The 27,061-nt window shown below is 39.7% G+C and overlaps 2 protein-coding genes across 3 annotated transcripts in view; one reads left to right on the top strand and one right to left on the bottom strand.

The window, feature by feature from the left end:
* The window catches only part of LOC119507776, a 387,511-nt gene that overhangs the window by 66,108 nt on the left and 294,342 nt on the right, over window positions 1-27,061 (bottom strand). The window contains exon 9 of the mRNA XM_037800927.1: window positions 1,644-2,009. The gene's annotated coding sequence lies outside the window, so the exon portion shown is untranslated. The remainder of the gene's footprint in view (window positions 1-1,643; window positions 2,010-27,061) is intronic.
* Window positions 1-27,061, top strand: part of FGF1 (fibroblast growth factor 1) — a 101,520-nt gene that overhangs the window by 50,658 nt on the left and 23,801 nt on the right. Inside the window, exon 1 of one of the 2 annotated variants that reach the window (XM_037801463.1) lies at window positions 7,106-7,372. The exons of the other annotated variant lie outside the window; for it this stretch is intronic. The gene's annotated coding sequence lies outside the window, so the exon portion shown is untranslated. Of the gene's footprint in view, window positions 1-7,105; window positions 7,373-27,061 lie in introns of those variants that run through there. 2 annotated transcript variants of the gene reach the window in all.

Here is a 27,061-nt window from a genome sequence, read left to right as displayed (position 1 = left end):
GGCTGAATTCCTTTCTTCTAACTAGACACAGAAAAAAGAATGACCTAGACCAGTGGTTCTCAAACTCCAGTGCTCATTGGAATCCTCTGGGGAGGCTTGCTGAACTTGTAGGTGCCAGCTCCAACTCAGACCCAGTGAACAGAATTCCCGAGGGGAGGTGGGGGCCACGTTCAGATGATCCTCATGCAGGTGGACTCCCACTTTGAGGAAGAAAGCTTGGGATGTGAGGACAATGACTGTCATGTGCCTAGTAACATAAGATGCAGCTCAGTTAAGAAACTACGATTTACTCCCAGGAAATTCAAAGTTAGGCACTGAAAACTTGGTTCAAATTAAAACACCACAAACTATAGTTAAGAGGTGAAGAAGAATGAAGATTGTTGAATTTATATTCCAGCAAGAGGTTGGAGGTGGAGCATATTCTACTCATTTAACTTGCTTAAGTTGACACTGATTGTGCTGACCCCACAGACAAGGACCTGTGCTATGTTCAACAGAAAGGTGATGATGGTGATGGAACTGATGAAGACGATGGAAACTCACATTTATTAAGACTTTAATATGTGCTAGACAGCAGGCTTCATATGCACCATCTTGTTTAATCCTCCTCACCACCCTATGAGGTTTTATTATCTCCATTCTATGGATGAGAAAACCAAGGCACAGGGAGGTGGTGTGACTTGCCCACAGTCACCTAGCAAGCAAGTGCAAGAGACAGACTGGAACTCAGGTCTCCAGTTCTGGAGACCATTATAGTATAAGCCTTCCTTAAGACACCCAGAACCCCTAATTTTCAGAGGCTTACAGACCAATGGAAAAGGCACAAGGGAACTCAAGAGAATAAGTGCAAATGACATGGCTTTATGAAACAATGAGCAATGAACCTGGGGGCATCTGGTGAGTCTCATCCGTTCTGGTTAATTACTTGGTTGACTGTTACCTGGCTCCAGGAGAGGCCCATCACAAAGACTATTTTCTCTCCTTCATGGGAGAGTGGAGTCAGCCTGTTTTCAGAGAGCCAAGCAGTCTTTACAGCCCATTTCCACCCATCCCAGAGGAGTGAGGAAGCCCGACAGCCTAACCCAGAGAGGGTGGCTTTATTATTTTGCCAAGATAACTCAAAATTGAAAGACATTAATAATACTATTTATGAGCTTATGACATGCTGAGGACTGTGCTATTCACTTTATATATTATTATCTAGTTTGATCTTTACAGCTCTGTGACATAGGTACTATTTTTACCACTTTACAGATGAGGAAACAGGCCTAGAGAAGCTAAGGGTCTTGCTGACAGTCACATATTTACTAAGTAGTGAGGCTAGGATGAACACCTGGTGGTCTGACTCAAGCCAGAGTTCTCACCCAGCATGTTGGCTGCCTCATTTTAAATACAAGGACAGATGCTATTTGGAATGCTAAATGAGTAAGAGTTTTCAATTGTCTCCCATTTTTTACTTGGCTAGGCCAAGACTCACCCCAGTCTGGGGGACTAACTGGAGTCTTATTCCAGCAAGTATTTCCTCACTGCCTTCCATAAATTCTGCTCCCCAACAGGCACAACAGGAGCCCCATATTTAACAAGCGGGTGATGTAGTTCCCTTGCAAAAGTTTACAAATTTACAGTGGTTAAAAGGGACTTACCAACGTAGAGGTGATTTTGCAAGAGGTCTGGGAATCGCTGGCTGAAACAGTCACCAGTGCCTGGAGGCGAGCGTGGAACAGAGCTAAGGGTGGTCTGTCAGCGCGGAGAGATGAGGGCGGCGCCCAGGCAGGAAAGCGGCCCCGAAGGGTCAGAGGCAAAGGGCAAGGCCAAGGCTGCCTTCTGCCAGTGCTGCCTCAGGCAGGCTGCTCCTCAGTACCCGGGGCCCAGCGTTAAGTGACTTCAAGATGCACCTTGACAAGGGTTCCCGGCTCACACTGCGGGAAAAGCGCCCCTGGGCTTGAGAAATGCGCAGACGCGTGCAGTGAAACGGCGGGATGGCTGCCTGGTGGCCTCGGAGCCAGTTTCTGCAAAGAAAGCAAGGTCCGCTTTTTTTTAACAAGGGGACTTTGAAATAAAAGCCTACCGGTCTGAAACTTTCAAATTAACTTCTCGTCTACCTTGAAGAGCAGGCATATATGTGGGAAAGGAAGTACAGATAAGCAAAGCAGTAAAATTGGAATGAACTAGATCATAAGAGGTAGAAACTTTCTGAAATTTTTCTTAATAAAAACCTTAACAAAAAATGCATGTGCTTCCAGCAATTCTATTTCTATAAATTCTCTGTAAGGAAATATCGATAGTGTGCAAGGGTGACTACAGATTTGTTTGTAATAGCATAACAAACAATAAACAACCTAAATTTCCAAAAAATAGATTTTTCCATGGTTATATAATGGAATCCTATGCAGCTGTTACAAATAGAGCAGTAGACCTACATTTATCAATGAGAAAAAATTCCTACTTTATTGAGTAAAGTCAGGTTATAAAGGAGCAGATGATAAAACAATAGAAATGTATGATTCCACTTTTGCAAAACACATCTCTATGAATAGAAATGTTAACAGAATATATCGCTGGCTGCTGGGATCATGGACAATGTTTACAAACTTTTATTGTTGTTTATGTGTATTTAAACTCTTTTCTATCACTCCTTTATATTTAAGGATTTCTAAGAGGACTGACAGCCCCTGTTTGTTCGTTGATTGCTACAGCTGTACAGCAACAGTCCTTAAATAGAAACCCTTTGCTTACATTGTATGCGTCAGTGCCCCTGGTGGGACAGAAGTTCCGGGTGGTGCAAAGACATAGCGTTCAATAACTGCAGAGAGAAAGGTAGCCCCCTTTTAAGTCTCATTCAGTCGTTTTGGTTCTTCCAGGAGAAAGCTTTGATTTGGCACAATTATGTTCTCAACTCTCCTATAAGAATTGCTATTCTTTCTTTGTAACCAAGAGAGCACACAGGCAGGCAGAAGCATCTAAATAGAAGTCCATGCCATCCATCTCTTTCCTTGTATTGTATCTATCTTTATGACTGCCTTCTATTTATGGGAAGGTTTTGCATTTATAATAGAAAATTTTTCCTTTAAACAAGTGAACTAAATGTAAGTAAAACCACTTGTCAGCAATTTAAAGAAAAATTTGAAAGAAGGAATTTGGTAAGGGGATAACAATTGAAACGATGAAGGCAGCACACCTGTAATGGAGTCTTGGGAAAGTGGTGGTAAGCTCTGGTGAGGGTAAAACTTCCCCTGATAATGGAGTATCAGTGTACACCTGGCAACTTGGAACCTAGAATATCCCATTTGGTCTGTTCAAGACCATAATACTCCCCCAGGCCTTGATTTCTGGTATCTTATCATTTTAATATAAAATAATAGCATGGAAATAGTAAATAAGCAATTTGTCCAACTGTTGACCCAACTAGCGGCAGGGAACAGATTCAGAACAGGATTCTGAGTATGGCCAGATAAATCCTGCTCTAAAATGATTGAAGAGAGAGGCTCCAAGAACAGATAAAATCTCTTTGCAAAGTTTACCCTGAGGGAAGAGGCCCTTCCACAGGAAGGAGGTCAAGTCTGGTCTATTTTTATAAAAGCATTTCAAGTGGTTAGTGAACTTATTTCCTGTGGTTCCCAGGAATTCTGCAGCAGGCTCTCAGGAGATGTTGGTGATAGGGAGCAGGGACTTGATGAGTGAGAATCAATAATTATCTCTATATTTGCTTTGCTTTTTTCTATAAAAATAATCTAGGGGCAAAACACCTGCTTTAGAAGAGCAAAGTTTCTCACACCAAAGAGCAGAACGGAGTGTGAAAGCCCCTGAGTGCGTGGCAGAGTCCTTGGGTCAAGATTCTGCAAGCTGAAGATGGATTTACTCACTCATTCCCTTTCTCCCTCCCTTATCCAACAAATATTTGAAAGCTCCTCTGTGCCAGGCATCCTTTTGGGGCTGGGGAGAAAGTGATGAGTAAACATGCCGTCTGTTCTCCAGGAGCTTCCAGTCTAGTGGGGACAAAGACATCCAACAAGTGAGCACATGAATGGATTTTCAACCAATTACAAATGGTGGTTTTTAAGTGTTGGGAAGGAAAAGAATAGAAGGCTACAAAAGAAAATAATGTGGTTGGGGTGGGGGGGCAACTTAGATCAGGTGGTCAGGGAATACCTCTGAGGAGGTGGTGCTCCAGCTGCCATTTGAAAGATGAGCAGGGGCCAGTCAGTGGGAAGTGCTGGGGAAGGGCATTTGTGGAAAGAGAACAATTTATGTGAAAGCAGCCATGTGGAGAACCCAATAGTGAATTCAAAGGTCCAAGAGAAGATCAGGGAGGCTGGAGTGTAGTGGGCTAAGGTGGGGGCGGGGGGAGTGTGGTGTGTCATAGCCATGGTCAGGATTATGGAAATAGGAAGCCATGGGAGTGACAGATCCGATGTAGGCTTTAAAAGATCCCTCTGGCTTTGTGTGTAGAGATGATGGAGAGGTAGGGAACCAACAACCAAAAGAGAGGGCTGTTTCAGAAGTTACAGTAGGAGCTGATGGTTGGGCTGGATTGGGTGTTGGCAGTGGAGTTGGAAATAAGTGAATAAATTTGATAACCTTTAACTACAGTCAAAGGACTTGATGATGAGACCTTAGGGAAATCAACGAGCTAACAGGGCTGTGACTAGGGAGAGAAGAATGGGGCACTTGACTGGGGAGCAAAATTTAAGGGAGCACCCAAAATCTCATTAGTCAAAGTAAATAATGTGTTCATGCAGTATTTAAATTAATGCAAAAGAATCCATGATGAGCAAAATGTCAAAATTTTAAATAAAGACAGTATCAGAAATAGTGCCATGCCAAGCCATTATAAAAGCATGAGACAAAAGGGAAAAATTCAGTAACACTGAACCAGCCTCTATTAAAATTTTGGCATTTTGTTTGTTGCCTCATCCTAGTTCTGGCCCTGCTAGCTGACCTTCCCTACTTGTAAAATGAAAAGGCCACTGTATAACCCTCTGCCCTGAGAATAAATACTATGAAAATAAATTGAACAAAACAAATGATCACCAGCTCCCTGGTGGTATAGACTGTATCTGCCCACCATACTTTGGAGACTCAGAACCAGAAGGTGCATAGGAGTTGCTCCATAAACATTTATGATAATAATGTCAATGGTCAACATTTATCAGGCTCTTCATATATCAGGGTTACTTTGTCAAAACGATTAAGTGCAAGTATCTCATTCAATCCTCATAACAACCCTGTGAGAAAGGTAAAGTATCACCCCCATTTACAGATGACTGGCCAGATTCTTGATTGGTATTTAATAAATATAGCAAGAAAGAAGTGATGGATAGATAGAAGGAAAAAGTGAGAGAAAGGAACAGTGGTGGGTCTCACACTATTCCTTAAAACTCCTTTATGAATCACCATGATTCCAGTTCCCTGGCAAACACTAGTGACCACATTTTAAAGGATCTGTAGAAGAAAAGGAAACTAGCCTTAAACATCACTTTTCCATTATTTTTGGTAAGTTGGGGTTTTAAACCCATATTCAATAAGAACAAATTTCTTGAACTCATTCTTTCCCAAATATTTATTGAGAAATTAGTAGATGTCAAGCATGGATCTAGGTACTGATAATACAATGTGAGCCAAAAACAACAAGAACAGAAAACAAACCCTGATCTGGAGCCTCATGAGTGTGTGTGGGTATTTGTGCATGTGTTGGAATGGAGAGACAAACAAGTAAACAAACAATTAAATAAAATCATCATAAATTGTCAGAAATGTTAAGAAAGAAACATATTTGGGTGTGGGACAGAAAGCAGGGAAGTGAGGGGGGCTACTGTTGATGTCATGGTCCCAGAGAGGCAAGTGCCCTGCTTTGCATTAATAGTCATGTTGCTGAAAATGCTACGCATTAGGAAGAATTCTGGAAATCAGATCAATCAAAATTCCCTACACAGTGTGAAATCTTATGACCTAATGACTTGCTCCTATGAAGGATAGTTTTGAAAAGCAACACCACTTTATTATTTTTCTATAACCACAGATCTATAAAAAGCTGCTTATCCACTGCAGAGTCAAGAATAGCGTATTATGAAAATCTTGGGAAATGTTCTTCCTTCTGTCTGCCCCACCCCATGGGCCTATCTAGACGTCCAGATTTATGTAATTCCAGAGGAGCCACTTGAACCTGACGAGGCCAAGGATGAGCCAAGGAATGTAGGGCCTTTGAAAGCTGAGAGGAATTATGTGCAAAAAGATGGCAGCACTAGAGAAGTTAGGAGAAATCGCTCTGACACTTCCCCTTACTTCATGTTGCCTAATCTGCTTTCAAAGGCCAAAAACTTAGAAATCCTCTGTTTTCAAACAACCCCACCTAACATAGCAGCCCTTTGATTTCTTAAACCTGAGAAGGGAGCAGTGGACGTTGAAGGATATAAATGGCTGTGGAAGTTCAGTTAGAAAAAAGAAACAAGGAGGGAACCTTGAGGAGTTGACAGGATGAAAGCAAACCATGCTTTGAGCTACCTGCCAAAATTACAGAAAATGCGCTTAAGCGGCCATGTTTGACTAATGGGTGTGCTATCCTGGTTATTGATATCTACCTATCCTGTGGTCTTCCTGATAAATGGCATCTTGACTGCCATGTGCACCTTCCCGGAGATGCTAGATACTATGGGGTAAATAAGATTTATCTCTTAGTTTAGCTTTTGGGATATAAGATTTCAACTCCCTTCCGAGCTCTTTCATCCCTTATCAAATAGCAGCCATTTCCCAGGGCCTTTGGTGATGTTCTCTTGCTCTGTCTCTCCCGCATAAGCCCCACCTGGCTCCCGCCAGCAGCTGCTGGGCTGTGTGTGGACCTGTGCGTGGAATACAGATGACGCATTCAGAGAGCCCCGAGCGTCCTTGGTGCTGCCCAGACAGGGCAAATCATGCAAATACAAGAATGGTCTCTTTTTGACATTTCACGTGGGATCGAAAAGAGTTGGCAAGTGAAATCACCTCTAAAAATAGCCAAAGTCCTTAAAAAGAAATAAAGTGAAAGGAAACAAGTTTTATACCATCCTAATGCAGGCTCTGCGAAAACTGGGTCCTGAAGGGCTGGCCCTGGGGCAGGTGATTATTTTCCTCCTGCCCTTTTTAGCTGTGACACCCACCGGGTCCCTTCACACATCCTGGCCCTGCATGGGGCTGGATGCCTCTGGACGGATCTTGGGGCACAGCTGTGGCCTCCAAGGCCCACTTTTAAGATCTGGAATAGACTCCGACGTGTGACACGGACGCGATGGGGTTTACATTCCTTCTTCGTATCCAAGCACCTTAAACACAAAACCGCATTCTGGGATTGCTAACTGTTCTTCCAGAAACGCCTGGATATCATCTGTCTGGCAGAAATGTGAGTTTTGTTCTTTTTATTTTTAATGTTGTGAGTGAAAATAGGGCCCTTGGAAATGAGGCCGTCCAAAAGAGGGGTGACATCATAAATTGATGCCTTGGGACTGAGGGTTTTACTCTTAGCCAAGCCACAGATTTGCTTTAATAAACTGGTCAGCTTCTCTGCATCACAGTCCTCTTGTCTAGAGAAGAGGGGCAAGTGTTAACAACCTATGCTGTGTGATAGAAGGAAGAGCAAATCCAAAATGATTATAAAGTACCTAATGTAGTATCTACGAGATGTACCCGGAGATGCCTTGTTGACTCATAGGAAATGTTTAGTGAAACCCCAAGGGCTATAAAAATTCAAAGAACCCACCAAAACATAGGCTTCTATTATCAATAATAACAATACCTGCCATTTCCAAAACACTCACTATATGCAAGGTCCTTTGCAGGCATTGCTTTATTCCTTCCTTACCATGCCATGATGAGATTGCTACTGGTAACAGCTTCATTTTACAGGTGAGGCAGCTGAGGATCAGAAAGGTTGAGTGCTTTGCTCACCATGCAACTAGCTGAATGCACAGCCGACAGGTCGTGAGAACGTCCCTTTCCCACAGTGTATGCAACCTAGTCTGAAGTAGGACCAGGTATGCAGCTCCTAGTGGTCTATGGCTTCAACCCGAGGGCAAATTAGTCAACCAGGACAAATGCTCAGGTGATGCTGCGTCCGTTTGAGGAAGTATTGAGGTGACCATCAAGGGAAGCCCTGATGGGCTGGCTGTAGTAAAGCTGTGGAATAGGACTCCTCAGCGTCAAGGAAGAACTTGCAAAAATTCCATTTCAGTGAAAACAAGTATCTCCTTTAGAACATTGTCAGTGGGGCTACACAAGTTATAAAGGTTAATGGAGTTAAAAAGAGAGAAGCTGAAGAATCACCTCAGCCCAAAGGATGTTTTATTCTTTTTCTCACATTTCTTTCATGATTAAAATCAGGGACTCTGCAGTTCAAAAACCCTGCCTTCAGACGGCGGCTCTATCATTTATTTAACTGTGTGACCTTAGACAAATTGTTTAACTCTCTGAGCCTCAGGGTCCTTAGCTGTAAAATGAGGATAATAAAGCAATGCTCACCTAACAGAATTGCAGTGAGGAGTAAGTAAAATAATGTATGTAAAGTGCTTAGGACAGTACCTGGCACACAATAAATGTTCAAGAAAAGGTCACTTTTATTCTTTATGGACATGTCCAGTGCAGGCTATTGGGAACCATAGGATACGGCAAGCCCATAGCATCTCCAAAGAGATAATGAACACACTTCAAAAGTTAGAAAAAAATTTTCTAGGTCAGAGAGGAAGGAAAAAAGACCGTCCTCCTATGAGCTGGAAAGTCTGCTGATTTCGAGAAAGGAATGTCCTTGCTGGGCTGGTTCTGGAGATTGTATCTTGCATGACAGATTCAAATGATTTTTGGAGACACATCAGTAAGAGGTTAAAAGAAGGGGTGTGAGGGCTGCCAGCAACCCTGGAGAATCATTCTGCATCCGGCCCGAAGCCCTAGGACTTTAATCCTTGAGGCTGCAGGAAGGATCTTTCCATTTAAGATGTGTGTAGGTCCCCGGATGGCCGACAGCCCACAGGTCACCCTGGACCCGGGGCGGACATTTAAAGTTCAGACAGAACTGGGGCCCGCAGTGCAGCCGCCACCGAGCCAGGGAGCGCTCTGTTTTTCCTCTTAGAGCGGAAACTGTTTTCTCTAGGTTCTTAAAAGAATTCCTGACCTCCAATTGAATGATGCCTTCTGGCAGGGAAGTGTTTGGGGGTAGGGTTGGGAGGAGATGGGGATGGACAGGCCCCCAGGCTGCTGAAAATTAAAGATCCAGAATCAAGGGAAGGGATAAAGGATATTGGATGAAGCCCTTTGGGCAAGTGTGTGTGCCTGCTTATATATTTTTACTCTTCATTAAGGCGTTTGAGAGCTAAGGCTGCGATTAAGCTGTTCAGTGGTACAGCTGGATTAGATTAACAGCCCCGATTTCCTGCCAGCAATGTTCAGTCCAAGCATACGTGCCTCTCTTATCTAAAGCATTGCTTGATGTGTCTGGTATGGATGCATGTAAACTCCTTACAGGCAGAAACTGTGATTTCTACCACTGGTCCTTTATCTGAAAAGCCTTGGGGCCAGATATGTTTCAGAATCCAGAATTTGGGGGATTTTAAAATATATAATATAGAATATTATATATATAATAATATAGAATATATATAGAATATATAATATAGAATATTATATATATAATAGAATATAGAATATATAATAACCCCAATGGGGTCTGTGACAGCACCCCATAATCAAGCCTGTTAGTAATTCTGCACCAGAATTATATAAATATTAATCCAAAATGGGATAGAGACTATTAATGGTCTCAGGACAGTTTGGGGCAGGTTTTGCCCCAATCTGAGTCACGGAAGAACTGGTTTTCAGAGCTTTTTGCATTTCAGAATTGTAGATTAGGGATTTCAAGCCTTTCTTTCCTTTTTAATTCCCAGGACATCTAATGCAGCATTCTGCCCGTGGCAGGCATGGAGTAGAAATTGTTGACATGCAGACTATGGTACTTTGATCCTCTGAAAGCCAGAGGAGAGTTTATTCTCAGGATTTGGAGATTGTACAGGAGGATCCTAAATTAAAGAACAGGAGAGAAAAACTATTCAACCTATAGGTTTTCTGTCTTCCGGACAGTAACATAAGCAATCCCATGAAATAACACACTGAGAACCTTCACTAGGATATAATGCTTAGCACCTAAGCAATGAGTAGCGAACAGCTTTTACATAAGTGATCATGGAAAAAGTCTAAACGTATCACTTAGAAAAGTATATTTTCCAAACACTGCTAAAACATTACCACATGCTAAAACTCAAATTTGTTCAATCCTAAATCAATAGCACAAATGATTGGCAAAGCCAACAACAATATGCATGGACGATGATAATCAAGCTAACATCTAGTGAGTACTTACAATTTTTCAAGGGCTGGACTCAGCACTTTATATGCATTATCATGCAGTACTTTTGGCAACTTTGTGCAGAAGCTACTATTTTGTACATGAGGAAACTGAGGCTCTTTGAGATTGAGTATTTTACTAATGAGTGTCCTACCAGGACTCAAATCCAAATCTAGCAATGTGTTAGTGAACCACCTGGGGAGGTGGGTGGTGGTGGTGGTGGGGATTGGAGGGATGAGGGTGGAGAGTGGATGGGGGGTAGAGAGAAAAGAAAGAAAGAAAAAGCCCTGATTGGTACCATTCACTGATTTCTGTGGTATAAACACTCCCATCACAGCTGATATGAAGCTACCAACGGTTTAACAACTGGCTTACAAAAGTCCTGAATGTATAATAATCAGCTTCCATGAACTTGTGCAAGCTGGCTCCCACACATCACTGTCTAGGCTATCCCATAGCCAAGCCCACAGTCTACTGCCGATGTTAGTAGATGAGGTTTCAGCTCACAGAACAGTGTTGGGTTGGGGGCAACATGCTGATATACTGGACCAGGCCTGTCAGCCAGGGGTCCCCTCCTACTCAAGCCCAGTACAGATCATTGAGGGTGGAGTAGGGGAAAAAGAGAAACACAAGAACACACTGTCCACCATTCTTCAAGCAAGCTTTCTTTCACCAGAGGGTGTGAGGTGGGTCCCTGCCAACTTGACACTCCCTGGCAGAAATAACAAAACCTGGAATATTTTCCAGGTCCTACAAATCTCTCAGTTGGTCAGATAAGGAGCTTAGACTCCAAAAGGGTCTGATCCTTTCCTTTCTGAGGTCCTTCATTTCCATAGCTTTTCCTTTGAAGAATTAAAGAAGTATTTGTTACAAGGAAGGAGCAGAGTTTGGGCATGCTTTTAGCCAAGAGTGGGGTATTCCAACCCCAAATGAGCCCAATTAAAATACATTTACCTCTTGGCTTGGCTTCTAATTAGGTCTCCTGATAACATGTCTCCACTAGAGGCTCTTGAGAAGGGACTGGCCTGGTATCCAATCAACAAGCATGTGCAGGGCATGGCTTATGTTCAGGCACTTGCTAAATTCTGGGTTTAGAGAAAAAAGGCCCAATCCCTGCCCCAGGGCCTCAGAGACTAATGAGGGAGACAGCCAAGTAAACATAGTTAAATTATATTCATTCATTCAACAAATATTTATCAACTTCCCATTAGATGCCAGGTATTTTGCCAGGCATTGGGATACCATGGTGAGCAGGACATTGGTTTATACCATCATAGAGCTGACAGTCCAGTCATGGAGAGAGATGTTAAATTGAAAACTGAAGTAAGAGCTCCAAAGAGATGTTAAATGGCCCTGTGAGAACTGAAAGAACCTGACCCAGTTAAGGGAAGTCAGGAAAGGCTTCCTGGAGGAATTGACAACTGAACTACAATTTGAAGAAGTAGGAGTTAAGCAGGTGAGTAGGGTAGAGAGAAGGAAAAAGGAATAGTGTTTCAGACAGAGGGGGAAGTATGGGCAAAGGTCCTGGGAACAGGTACAGTGGTTTCAAGGAAATGAAAGGTCAGTTTGGAGAAAGCAAGGTGGGAGATGAGGCAGGAGAGGAAGCAGGGGCTCTACCTTGAAGAGCGCTGCAGGCCACGGTAAGGCTTTACTCTTAATCCCAGAGCAATGGGAAACCACTGAGGGTTTAAGCAGAAGAGTATCCATGGCAATAACCCTCAATGCCGTGATGAAGAAAGTTTAGCATGCTATGGGAGCACAAGGGAACCAACAAACATAATCCGGGGTGTCTGATGTAAAGGAAGGGTAGGGAGGTTAGCGTTGGAGGATGTGTCCAAATAAGGCTTTCTGGAGGAGATATATGAGCTGAATTTTGGAAGGATGAGTACCACTTAGCCAGGCAAGGTGGAAGGGTGGAAGAAAGAAGAGAGAAAACATTGCTGGCAGAAGGATGAGCTCCTAGGTTAAGGCCAGGTGATGTGAGAGTGTGGGACATTCCAGGCACTGCACTGGAAGAGACCAACGGGAGAAAGGCAACAGGGATAGGCAGGGACCAGATGATGAGGGCTCACAGGAGTCTGGGTTTTGTCCTGAAGACAGCAGGGAACCAATGACCCATCAAAGGTCTTCAGCAGGGAAGTGGTGATCATTTTCACGTGTGAGAAAGGTCTCTAGCAGCAGGAGTGGAAGTGGATTGGAAGGGAGCAGTACTAGTTAAGAAAGACCACTGCCACCTGTCATTGGCACTAAGGCACCAAGAGTGAGGATGGAGAAGAGAGGATGGTTTTAGGAGACATCAAAAAGGTAATACTGAAAGGACTGTCACCAACTAGATGCATAGGAGTGATGTCTACTCTACCCAATGAAACTAATTCAATTTGTGTTGAGTCTTATCTTATGAGCTAGTACACATGATCAATTTCTGTAAATGTTCCATGCGTCCTTGAGAAGAATGGTGTTCACTAATTGTTGGGTACAGGGATCTCTGAATTTTCACTGAATTAAGCTTGGTAACTGTGTGTTTCAGTCTTCTAAATCCATATCAATACCTTTTGTCTCTGAGCTATCAGTGGAGAGAAATGTGTTAAAATCTCCTGCCATCACTGTAGGTTTGTCTACTTCTTTTTAATGCATTTGTCAATTTTTGTTTTATATATCTTGAGGATATATCAATAGGTATATACAAAGCTTAGGCTTTTTATCTCTTTCTGTTGAAAGACCATTCTTTTTGTCTTAAAGCTATTTTATCTGATATTAGTATAACTCCAGAAACTTTAAATTTTCGTTAACATTTGCCTGCCATCTACTTTTCATCCTTTTACTTTTTTCTTACATTTTTATGTATTAATGATAACTTGAAATGGATATAAAACCCTATAGTATGAAAAGTTTTCACATGGATTTTTATCACTTTCAAGCTCTTCGCATTCTATTAGCCTTAGGCTTTATGAGAATTGTTCCCCATGACCAACAAAAATGGATGAAATGAAAATGTAAAGATTTTACTTGATTGTTCTTTTTAATAGATATGAAATTGGAGGGGCTAGGAGGATCCTAACAGGGGCTAATCTGGAATAAAAGAAGAGAAAAGAAACACAGATCTGACTTCAAACTGCTTAAGATGTGTGCTTCATTATAGTTTACTTCATTTCTGTTTGATATTCCTCCTTTAAGTTCCCTGGAGTTGTTCTGATGCCTTAATGAGGAGATTGGCTTTTCTTTATTGTCAATACAGAGTCAGAGGTTTTTAATCAAGGGAATGGCATGTTTGGAGTTATTCCTTATAAAGATAATTCTCAGAGTAATAAAGTGTGTGTGATGGGGGTGTTGTGGGGGTTGGAGATGGGGTGGGGAGGACCGTGGGGGCATGAGACAGGCTGGAAGCAGAAAGACCAACTGACGTTCAACTGCAGTAATCCAGGTCAGATGGTTCTCAAATTTTAGTGCACATCAGAACCACCTGGAGATCTTGTTGAAGCACAGATTGCTGGCCTCACCACACGGTTTCTTGTTAAGTAGGTTTGAGGTTGGGCCTGAGAATTTGTATTTCTAACAAGTTTCCAGGTGATGCTGATGCTGTTGGTTCATTTTGAGAACTACTCAAAGGCAAAGGGAATAATTGCTTGAACAAGAGTGATAGGAACAGGATTGGAAAGACACCAAAGTGGAAGAATCCACATGTCCTAGTGTTGATGGTTAGGGTACTAACATGCTGAATCCAATGAGAATTTGGAAAATTATATATATAAAATAAGTCTGAAAACTCAGTGGGAAGTTCAAATATGCCACTCCTGGACAGAGAGAACTAATGCTTCATTTTTAGGGAGTTTGAAAAGCTAGCATCTTGGAGACTGGTGAAGCCAGAGATGAGTTGTACACAGCAGCAAGGTGAGGACCAGTGAACAGCAAGTAACAAATGGAACAGCAGTTTGGTAAATACAAATTCTACTGAGTGTACAGGAAGAAGAAAGATGTGATAGAAAAATGAAAAGGGGCCAAATGTGTTACTAAGGAATATTTTAGGGATGTTCTAGAAGGAACAGCGTTGTCCTACCTGGTTACTTAATCACTTAGAGATATGAAGGTGCAATTTTCCTATTGGCAGAATTTATTATGTACACCTGATTCTTTCTTAATAATACCCCAAATTAATGGCAATTTCTCTCACCTTCAACTGCAGTTCAGAAGAGTCTAGAAGTCATTGAAAGTAGGCAACAAGATAATTATTACTGAGATACTCAGTATTTTCTCAGTACAATATGTATAATAATGTGATCTGACTCTGCAAGCGCAACTGCTATTTTCTGAAAGGGTTGTGGGGTTGGAACAGATGAGGACTGTGGAGAACACCCACTTAACCCAATAAAAAATGAGTCCAATTCAGTTCTTATAAAAATAAACAATACAGAAAAGTACTTGCACCCCCTTCTTCTCTTTTAGGTCATTTGAAGCAGTAGTTGGAAACACATGTGATTTCACACAAGACCTTTCGATTTTTTTTCATACACAAAGGATAAATCCCTTTAGCTGATCCGCTTGCTCAGTGTACATTAAAGAACTGATGCTCACATTTCAGCTGGTAGCTAGTGGAAATGAAATAATCTGTATTGACACATTTGGAAGTTTCACGTCTTTTTCCACTTAACATGCTAATGTGATAATTGTTAGACTGATGATTTTTCCAGTGACACATCTCCCTTTGTCAATATTTAGACTTGTGTAGAGAAAGCTTATCTAACACAACTGGTTAATTTTCACTTCATTTAAAAATAAACAGAACCTGCTTATCTTGTGGAGTTAGAACAAAAAAAGTTTCACAAATAATTTTCTCAAAGCACCTCTACAATAATAAGAAAACTATAAAAAGTAATTTTTTCATTATAACTATTTGATGAGATTTAAAAATCTTAGCTGAGATAAATATGTTAAGATCATCTTATGGTGACTTTCAGGCTTGTTTTTCTCAGCCTTTGGTAACTCAAAACTTCTTTGGGAACTCAAAACAATCACTTGAAATTTTCAGATGAATCTCTGAGTTGGATTTTGTGGAGTTTGGTTTACTTGTTATTGTTTTGAAATGCTCCACTTATAATCAGTTACCAACACATGATGCCTTTGAAAACTCAGAAGAATTTAGTTCTTGGGAGATTAAAACTTTTTCTATTAAAGAAGTTGTGGGCTTTCAGAAAAACCATTCATAAAATATAGGGTGCCCATATATCACCTTATTAGTAACACCTTGCATTGGTGTAGTACATTTGTTATAATTGGCACAAGCACATTTTTATAATTGTACTATTAATTAAAGTCCATGGCTTAACATAGGGTTCAGTGAATGTGTTATGCAGTTCCATGGATTTGTTTTTAAATTTTTATTCTAGTAACATATATACAACCTAAAATTTTCCCTTTCAACCACATTCAAATATATAATTAGTACTGTTTATTATATTCACAAAGTTGTGCTACCATTACCACCACCCTTTTACCTTTAATCTTTTTGTATCCTTATGTTTTAAATGTATCTCTCATAATTGGTGTAGATGGATTTTTTAAAAATCCAATAAGTAGTAAATTTAGTCCATTTACATTTATTGTGATTATAAATATATTTGGGTTTACTTTTGGCACCTAGTTTTGAGTGATTTATCCTGATTTTCTATTTTTTTCTATTTTTCTGGATTCTTTTGGATGGATAGCTTTGTTTTTTTTTTTTTTTTTAGGGTAACATTTTATTTGAAGGCACGGAGGTTAAAATAGGTGCAGGGGTCTAAAACAGGTAATTTTACACAAGCATGAAATGGTGCCTGTAAGAAGCTTCAGAATCATAGCTGAAGTAGAATTTAACCTTAAAGAGCAAAAAGAAGGTGGCTTTTCATTTTTTTTACATGACATGATAAGCTTCATGGCCTCTGAATATTGCTTACCTCATCTACCCCTTTGAAGATGACCTTATACTTATATTCTACCATGCAAATTCTATTTCTTAAGACCCAACACAACTTAATATCTCACTTTATATAATGTCTGTGTGTGCATGTACATGTATGTATCTCAGCAATTTCCTCCCTAGATATCTTCCCAAGAGAAATGAAACATAATAATATGTATAGGCTTTTTTTTTCACTTGATATATTTTAGGGTTAGACACTAGCCCACAGTGATCTTTTTTTCTGGCCCACTCACTTAGCACTGAATCCTTTACTGTTTTGTTTTTTTTTTTTAATTTGAGAAATTATGGGTTTATATGCATAAAATACAGAATTCCCATATACCACCCTATTGATAACACCTTGCATTGGTGTGGTATATTTGTTACCACTGATGACAGCACATTTTTATAACTGTACTATTAACTATAGTCCATAGTTTAAATTAGGATTCACTGTGTAGTGCTGTTCCATAGATTTAAAAACTTTTTTTTGTTTGACTACCCTATATACAACCAGACATTTCCCCTTTAAACCACATTCAGATATATATTTCAGTGCTGTTAATCGTGTTTACAATGCTGTGCTACCATCACTACCACCCATTACCAAAATGTTTCCACTGTTCCGCATAGGACCTTGGTACATTTTAAGCCTTAACTCCTATTCCCTATCTCCACCCCATCTCCAGGTAACCTATATTCTAGATTCTGACGCTACGATTTTGCTTATTCTAATTATTTCATATCAGTGAGATCTTACAATATTTGTTTTTTTGTGTGTCTGGCATATTTCACTCAATGTGATGTCTTCAAGGTTTTTCCATGTTGTCACATGTATCAGTACTTTATTCCTTTTATAAGTGAATAATATTCCATTGCATGTATATACCACATTTTGTTTATCCATTCATTGCTTGCTGGACTCTTGGGATGCTTCCATCTTTTGGCAGTTGTGAGTAACGCCACTATGAATATCTGTTCAAGTCCCTGCTTTCAATTACAGGTCATGTGGTAATTCTATACTTAGCTTTCTGAGGAACCGCCAAACTATTTTCTACTGCAGCTGCACCATTTTACATTGTCACCAACGTGTGTTCCTATTTCTCCACATCCTCTCCAACACTTAACAATTTTCTGTTTGTTTTTTATATATAGTAGTCATTCTAGTGGTTGTGAATGGTATCTCATTGTGTTTTAGATTTGCATTTTCCTGATGGCTAATGATGTTGAGCATCTTTCCATGTGCTTTTTGACCATTCATATATCTTCTCTGGAGAGATGTCTATTCAAGTCTTTTGCCCATTTTTAAATTGGGTTGTTTGTCTTTTTCTTGTTAAGTTGAAGGCTTTATTTATATATTCTGGGTATTAAACCTTTATCAGATATGTGGTTTCCAAATATTTTTTTAAATTCATTTTTATTGAGATATATTTACATACCATGCAGTCATACAAAACAAAGCATACATTCAATTGTTTACAGTACTATTATATAGTTGTGAATTCATCACCAAAATTACTTTTTGACATTTTGATTACCACACACACACAAACAATAATAATAAAAACCAAAGTGGAAAAGAACAACCGAAGTAAAAAAAACACTAGGTGCCTTCCTTTTTTTTTCTTTCCCCTCCCATTCTTCTACTCCTCCATCCATAAACTGGACAAAGGGGAGTGTGGTCCATATGGCTTTCCCAATCACATTGTCATCCCTCATATACTACATTTTTATACAGTCGTCTACAATATTCACGGGTTCTGGGTTGTAGTTTGATACTTTCAGGTATTTACTGCTAGCTATTCCAATTCATTAGAACCTAAAAACGGCTGTCTATACTCTGCATAGGAGTGCCCACCAGAGTGACCTCTCGGCTCCTTTTGGAATCTCTCTGCCACTGAAGCTTATTTCATTTCCTTTCACATCCCTCTTTTGGTCAAGAAGATGTTCTCCATCCCACGATGCTGGGTCTAGATTCCTCCCCAGGAGTCATATTCCATGTTGCCAGGGAGATTCACTCCCCTCGGTATCAGATCCCATGTAGGGGGTAGGGCAGTGATTTCACCTGCCAAGTTGGCTTAGCTAGAGAGAGAGGGCCACATCTGAGCAACAAAGAGGCAATCAGGAGGAGGCTCTTAGGCACATTTATAGGCAGGCCTAGGCTCTCCTTTGCAGCAACTGTCTTGCCTAGGGCAAGTCCCATGGTAGAGGGCTCAGCCCATCAAACCACCAGTCCCCTATGTCTCTGAGCACATCAGCAACCAACAAGGTGGGGAAGCCCAACATCCCTTCATTCTCCACCAGCTCCTCAAGGGGGCTCTGCATATTTTTTTCATTGTTGTTGTTTTTTAAATTAACTTTTTTTAAAAAATTAACTATATCAAAAAAAAAGTTTTTAAAAGATATACAATAAAAAAAACCTTTCAAACAAACCATAACAAGGGAGTAAGAAAAAGACAACTAACCTAAAATAACTACTTTACTTCCAACATGTTCCTACTTTACCCCAAGAAAATAACCTAATATAGCAACATTTCTATGAACTTGTTCCCACCATACTCATCAGAAATTAACAAACCATAGTCATTCCTGGGCATTCCCAGAATGTTAAATTTACCCACAATAGCTTATCTGTTCTTATTGGGTTATCATTTCCCCTTCATTAATTGCTCTCTATCACTAGTTCCCCTACATTCTACATAATAAACCATTTATTTGAGGAGTGTGTTGTTTAACCGCCAGGTGTTTGTGAATTTCTAAGTCTCTGATGGTTATTGGCTTCTAATTGTATTCTATTGTGGTCAGAGAATGTGCTTTGAATAATTTCAATTTTTTTTAAAAATTTATTGAGGCTTGTTTTATGTCCTAGCATATGGTCTATTCTGGAGAAAGTTCCATGATCACTAGAGAAGAATGTGTATCCTGGTGATTTGCGATGTAATGTTCTATATATGTCTGTTAAATCAAATTCATTTACCAGATTGTTTAGGTTTTCAATTTCCTTAATGGTCTTCTGTCTCGTTGATCTATCTATAGGAGAGAGTGATGTGTTGACGTCTCCCACAATTATTGTGGAAACATCCATTGCTTCCTCTAATTTTGCCAATGTTTGTCTCATGTATCTTGTGGCACCATGATTGAGTGCATAAACATTTATGACTGTTATTTCTTCTTGTTGAATTGCCCCTTTTATTGGTATGTAGTGGCTTCTTTGTCTCTCATAATATCCTTGCATTTAAAGTCTATTTTATCTGAGATTAATATTGCTACTCCTGCTTGCTTTTGGCTGTAGCTTGCATGAAATATTTTTTTCATCCTTTCACTTTCAATTGCTTTGTGTTCCTGTGTCCAAGATGAGTCTCTTGCATGCAACATATTGATGGTTCATATTTTTTGATCCATTCTTCCAATCCATATCTTTTAATTGGGGAGTTTAATCCATTTACATTCAACGTTATAACTATGAAGCCATTTCTTGAATCAGCCATCCTATCCTTTGGTTTATGTTTGTCAGATATATTTTGTCCCTCTCTCTCTTACTGTCCTTTAATGAACCAATATTGAATCTCTTTAGTACTGAACCTTTCTCTATATCTCTCTCTCCTTTCTTTGTTTCTCTGTTGGTGGAGCTCCCTTCAGTATCTGAAGTAGGGCAGGTCTTTTATTAGCAAAGTCTCTCAGCATTTGTTTGTCTGTGAAAAATTTAAGCTCTCCCTCAAATTTGAAGGAGAGCTTTGCTGGATAAAGTATTCTTGGTTAGAAATTTTTCTCTCTCAGAATTTTAAATATGTCATGCCACTGCCTTCTCGCCTCCCTGGTGGCCACTGAGTAGTCACTACTTAGTCTTATATTGTTTCCTTTGTATGTGGTGAATTGCTTTTCTCTTGCTGCTTTCAGAACTTGCTCCTTCTCTTCTATGTTTGACAGTGTGATCGGTATATGTCTCGGAGTGGGTTTTTTTGGATTTATTCTATTTGGAGTTCGCTGGGAATTTATGCTTTGTGTATTTATATTGTGTAGAATGTTTGGGAAGTTTTCCCCAACAATTTCTTTGAATACTCTTTCTAGACCTTTACCCTTCTCTTCCCCTTCTGGGACATCAATGAGTCTTATATTTGGATGTTTTATTTTATCTATCATATCCCTGATGTCCATTTCGATTTTTTCGATTTTTTCCCCATTCTTTCTTTTGTTCTTTCATTTTCCCTTCTGTGGTCCTTGAGGTCACCGATTCGTTATTCAGCTTCCTCTAGTCTTGTACTATGAGTATCCTGAATCTTTTTAATTTGGTCAACAGTTTCTTTTATTTCCATAAGATCATCTATTTTTTTATTTACTCTGGCAATTTCTTCTTTATGCTCTTGTAGGGTCTTCTTCATGTCCTTTATATTCTGTGCCATGCTCTTCTTCATGTCCTTTATATCCTGTGCCATGCTCTTGTTGTTTGTCTTTAGTTCTTTGATTAATTGCTCCAAGTACTGTGTCTCCTCTGATCTTTTGATTTGGGTGTTTGGGTTTGGGTTATCCATATCTCTGGTTTTTTCATATGCTTTAAAATTTTCTTTTGTTTTTGGCCTCTTGGTATTTGCTTTACTTGATAGGGTTCTTTTAGGATATGTAGGATTATTCAAAGACTAATCTCTGATTTGTCAGATCTACAGCTTGGTGGCATACACTTTCTCTAACTAACCAGCAGATGGCATCCGCGAGTCACCTATTCCCAAGTCAGTTCTTCCCAACTTTGTCTTTGTGGTGTGGGGGTCTGATTCTTGTGGGGTCCAATTGGTGCACCAAGTTTGGGTGTGTTGTTGGTGCTCTCTGCCATGGATGTGGGGTGTGTGTCTGAGCAGTTAGGGAGGAAGGGCAGCTTTAATAATCAAACCTCCCAGGCGTTCCTGGAGATTTAAGGCTGTTGCAAAAGTCTAAACCTTCATTTCAGTCTCACCACAGATCGTCTCTGCCGCTGACCCATAAGTCCTTGGTATTGGCGTATGGTCCCTGATATTTCTGAGTGGGTCCCTCTTCCAAGCCGCGCCCTTCTAGGGCCTCTGCTGAGGGAAGGCTGTGATACGTCACAAGTGCGCACCATCCCTCAAGGGAAGTTCTGGGCCACTGGGCCGTGTAGGTGCATTCCCAGCCTGCTGTAAGGATGGCTGTATGTGGTGTGTTAATTTCCCTCTTTTCTCACAGCTCTGCCTTCCCAGCTCCGGGACGATTAGCTGTGGGTGCATGAAAGGCTATTGTCCATGCCTGATATTATGGCATGTGCGTGTGTTGCTGGAAACACTTCCTGTCACACTGGAGTTTTGGCATGGCTCTGGGCTGTGGTGCCAGCACCAGGCAGGAGCATTCCCAGCCCGCCGGGAAGATGGCTACAAGGGGAGTGGTTATTTTCCCCTTTTGGCTCACCTCTGCCTTCCTTGCTCTGAGACAATTAGCAGCAGGTGTGTGAAAGGCTATCTTTCACGCCAGATATTGAAGTGTTCACACAGCCTGTTCCTGCCATGCTGCCGTTCCTGCTCACTGCTGTTATCTGCAGCTGCTTTTGGGGTTTTTAAAAAAGAACTAGTCCACCTCCAAACACCAACCCACAGTTTCCCCACATTGCAGCATGGCTGCTGGATATTTAGCAGGCTTACTCACTCGTTTCAGAATGCAGACTCCCAGTTTCACCAAGTGCACAGTCCCTGTGGATTTAGCAGACCTTGACCAGCTGGTGCATCACTGAAACTGATGTTCTGGGTCACTTTCTGGCTTTTATCTAGTATTTTTCACAGAGGTGTTTTTTTGCCCTGTCTCTCCTAGCCACCATCTTAGGTTCTCCCCATTTCCAAATATTTTTTCTCATTGTATAGAATGTCATTTTACTTTCATGATAAAATCCTCTGAGGTGCACAAGTTTTAACTTTTGCTGAGGTCCCATCTATGTATTATTTTTTCTTTTGTTGCTTGTGCTCTGGGTGTGACGTCTAAGAAACCATCGCCTAACACAAGGTCCTGAAAATGCATCCCTACGTTTTGTTCTAGGAGTTTGATAGTTTAAAATGATAGATCCATTTTGAGTTGATTTTTGTATAAGGTGTGAGGTAGGGGTCCTCCTTAATTCTTTTGCAAATGGATACCCAGTTTTCCCAGCACCATTTGTTGAAGAGGGACTATTATTTCCCAATTGAGTGGTTTTTCCCCCTTGTCAAAAATCATTTGGCCATGAATGTGAGGGTTTATTTCTAAGCTCTCAATTTGATTCCATTGGTCTATATGTCAATCCTTGTGCCAGTACCATGTGGTTTTGATTACTATTGCTTTGTAACAAGTTTTAAGACTGGGAAATGTGAGGCCTCCAAACCCATTCTTCTTTTTCAGAATGACTTTGGCTGTTCAGGGCCCCTTACCCTTGCATATAAATTTGATGGTTGGCTTTTCTGTTTCTGCAAAGAAGATTGTTGGAATTTGTATTGGGATTGAATTGAATCTGTTGATTGCTTTGGGTAGAATTGATATCTTAAGATTTAGTCTTCCAATCCATGAACATGGAATATCCTTCTGTTTATTTACATCTTCTTTGATTTCTTTTAGCAATGTTTTGTAGTTTTCTGTGTACAAGTTCTTTACATCCTTGATAATATTTATTCCTAGATACTTTATTCTTTTAGTTGTAAATGGAATTCTTTTCTCGATTTCTTCTTCTGATTGTTCTTTGTGTATAGAAATTCTACTGATTTGGGGGGTGTTGATTTTGTACCCTGCCTCTTTGCTGAATTCATTTATTAGCTCTAGGAGCTTTGCTGTGAATCCTTCAGGCTTTTCTGTATATAGGATCATGTCATCTGCAAATATGAGAAGTTTTACTTCTTCCTTTATACTTTGGATATCTTTTATTTCTTTTTCTTGCCTAATTGTCCTGGCAAGAAATTCTAGTACAATGTTGCATAAGAGTGGTGACAATGGGCATCCTTGTCTTGTTCCTTATCTTAGAGGGAAAGCTTTCAGTCTTTCACCATTAAGTAGGATGTTAGCTGTGGGTTTATCATATATTCCCTTTTTATCATTTTAAGGAAATTTTCTTCTATTTCTAGTTTTCTAAGTTTTTTATTTATCAAGAAGGGGTGCTGGAATTCATCAAATGCCTTTTCTTCATCAATTGAGATGACTGTTGTCTTTTTCCTTCATTCTCTTAATATGCTATACGACATTAATTTTCTTGCAACAAAATTTTTTGCAATACCTTTGCATACCAGCAATAAATCCCACTTGATCATGGTGCATAATTTTTTTAAATTTGCTATTGGATTCCATTTTCTAGTATTTTGTTGAGGGACTTTGCATCTATATTCATAAGAGATATTGGTCTGAGGGTGACGTTGGCCTCATAGAATGAATTTGAGAGTGCTTCTACCTCTTCAAATTTTTGGAAGAGTTTGAGCAGGTTGGTGTTATCTTCTTGGAATGTTTAGTAAAATTCCCCTGTGAAGCCATCTGGTCCTGGGCTTTTCTTTATTGGGAGATTTTTTTATTACTGCTTCAATCTCTTCATAAGTTATTGGTTTGTTGAGTTCTATTTCTTCTTGAGTCTGTAGGTAGTTTGTATGTTTCTAAGAATTTGTCCATTTCATCTAGGTTATCTAACTTCTTGGCATACTGTTGTTCGTAGTATCCTCTTATAGTCCTTTTTATTTCAGTGGTAGTAATGTTCCCCCTTTCATTTCTGATTTTAGTTATTTCTGATTTTTAGTTATTTGTGTCCTCTCTGTTATTCCTCATCATTCTAGTTAAAAGTTTGTCAATTTTATTGATCTTTTCAAAGAACCAATTTTTGGTTTTGTTGAAGCTCTCAATTGTGCTTTTTTCTCTATTTAATTTATCTCTGCTCTAATCTTTATTATTCCATTCCTTCTGCTTGTTTTGGGTTTAGTTTGCTCTTCTTTTTCTATTTCTTCCAGTTTTGAAGGTAGGTCTCTGGTTTGAAATCTTTCTTTTTTAATATAAGCATTTAGAGCCAAAAATATCTCTCTCAGCACTGCCTTTGCTTCATCCCATAAGTTTTGATATGTTGTATTTTCATTTTCATTCATCTCAAGATATTTCCTACTTCCCTTGTGATTTCTTCTTTAACCCATTGGTTGTTTTAAGAGTATGTTGTTTAATTTCCACATATTTGTGATGTTTTCCATTTCTCCTTCTGTTATTGATTTCTAGATTTATTCCATTGTGGTAGGAGAAGATACATTGTATGATTTCAACACTTTGAATTTATAGAGACTTGTTTTGTGACCTAAGATATGGTCTATCTTGGAGAACGATCCATATGCACTTTAGGAGAATGTGTATTCTGTTACTGTTGGGTGAGGTGTTCTATATATGTCTTTTAGGTCCAGCTGGTTTCATGTATTGTTTAAGTCTTGTACTACCTTGTAGATCTTCTGTCTAGATGTTCTATCCATTATTGATAGTGGTATATTAAAGTCTCCTGCTATTAATGTAGAACTGTCAATTTTTGCCTTTAAATCTGTCTGTATTTCCTTCATATATTTTGGGGGTTTGCTGTTAGGTGTATATATCTATTTATAATTGTTACATCATCTTGTTGGATTGACCCCTTTATCAGAATATAATGACAATTTTTGCCCCTTATAACTATTTTTGACTTGAGGTCTATTTTACCTGGTATTACTATAGCTTCCCCAGCTCTCTTTTGGTTACTATTTGCATGGTATATTTTTTCCCAACCTTTCACTTTCACACTTTTTGTGTCTTTGAATTTAATGAGAGTCTCTTGTAGACAGCATATAGTTGGGTCATGTTTTTTATCCATTCTGCCAATCTCTGCCTTTTGAATGGAGAGTTTAATCCATTTACATTTAAAGTCACTGCTGATAATGCAGGACTCTTTTCTGCCATTTTGCTATTTTGTAACTCTTATGCCATTTTTGTCCCTCAATTCTTCTGTCAATATCTACCTTTATACTTATTTGATTTTTTGTGTGTTGTACCATATATTGAGTGCCTTCTCATTTCTATTGAAATATTTTTAATATATATTCCTTATGGTTACTGGGGGATTAAAATTTAATATCCTAAATACATAAAAATCATATGTAGCTTGGTACCAACTTGACTTCAATAGCATACACATACACTTTTCCTACACCCTTCCATCCCCCTACCTGTTTTTGTACTTGTTACCATATATATCTTTGTACATTGTATGTCCAAAACCATAGATTTATCATTACTCCTTATGCATTTGTATTTTAGCACCTGTAGGATATAAGAAGTGGAGTTACAGACCATACAATAATACTGGTATTTACGGTTACCCAAATGGTTACCTTTTACTGGAGGTCTTTATTTCTTTAAGCCACTTTGAACCACTGTCTGGTGTCCTTTCCTTTGAGTCTGAAGAACTCCCAGTAGTACTGCTTGTAGGGCAGATCTATTGATGATGAACTGCCTCAGTTTTTGTTTATCAGGGAATGTCTTAATCTCTCTCTCATTTTTGAGAGAATATTTTACCAGATATAAAAATCATGGTTGGTAGTTATTTTCTTTCAGCCACTTTAAGTATTTCAACCCACTGCCTTCTTGCCTCCATGGTTTCTGATGAGAAATCAACACCCAATCTAATTGGGACTCCCTTGTACATAACATGTTGTTTTTGTCTTGCAGCTTCCAGAACTCTCTCCTTGTCCTTTGAATTTGACAGTTTGATCGCTATATATGACAGAGTGTGATTTTCTTCATGTTTATTCTGTTTTGTGTTCTCTGGGCTTCTTCAATGTGCTTATTCATGTCTTTTGCTAAGTCTCAGAAGTTCTCTGTCATTATTTCTTTGAGTTTTCCTTCTGTCCCTTTCTTTCTTCTCCTTCTGGGATCCCATAATGTGCATATTGGTGCACTTGATGGTGTCCCAGAGGTCTCTTTGACTATTTTAGCTTTTTCATAATTCTTTTTTCTTTCTGTTCCTCAGTCTAATTTCAATTGTCTTTTCTTTGCATTTGCTGATTCTTTCATCTGCCAGCCCCAATCTGCTGTTGAAACCCTCCTGGGAATTTTTTATTTCAGTTACTGTGGTTTCCAACTCCAGTAGTTCTGTTTGGTTCCTTTTTAAAATTTCTATCTCTTTATTAAGATTCTCAAATTGTTCATTCATTGTTTCCCTGATATCCTTTAATTCTTTCTCTGTATGTTCCTTCACCTCCTTGAGCAGACTGAAGATCATTCTTTTAAAGTCTTTGTTTGGTGTGTCCACATTCTATTCTTCTTCTTTGGTGTTTTCTGGATGGCCATCATTTCCTGTTTCTTTGTCCTGTACTCTTTTGTTGCACACTGTACATTCTAATATTTTTAAATGATAGCTCTGGGATTTATTCCCTGAAATGTCTGTTTCTTGATTTTGTAACCAGCTGGTGATATGACAGATTTTCTTGAGTGTCAGCCCTCCTATCAGGAAGGTCTGCCCAAGGTGAACGCAAAGTGCAGGGTTCTCCCTGTCTTTTCTGGGCCTGTGTCTCATGCTGGCTTGTGCTTATTAGCTGCTTCAGAGTTCCCCTGTTTACAGAAGTTTGAATGCCCCTCTATTTCCCAGGAGACAGACTATCTCCCTCTCCCCATGTTTAAAACAGGTAACCCTTTGCCCCAGGCTGTCCACCTCGATGTTTCTCACACTGCTTTGGTTGTCTTGAGCTGCTTTTGCTTGGAGGGCAGAATCTGGGAGAGGGGGAGGCATGCCAGAGAGGACTTTTCCAAGTCAGTCTTTCCCAGCTGGAACA

The sequence above is a fragment of the Choloepus didactylus genome, chromosome 13 (assembly GCF_015220235.1).
Source record: "Choloepus didactylus isolate mChoDid1 chromosome 13, mChoDid1.pri, whole genome shotgun sequence".
NCBI classification, from domain to species: domain Eukaryota; kingdom Metazoa; phylum Chordata; class Mammalia; order Pilosa; family Megalonychidae; genus Choloepus; species Choloepus didactylus.
The sequence above is the reverse complement of the archived record's forward strand: the minus strand, read 5'-3'. Positions and strand labels throughout refer to the sequence as shown.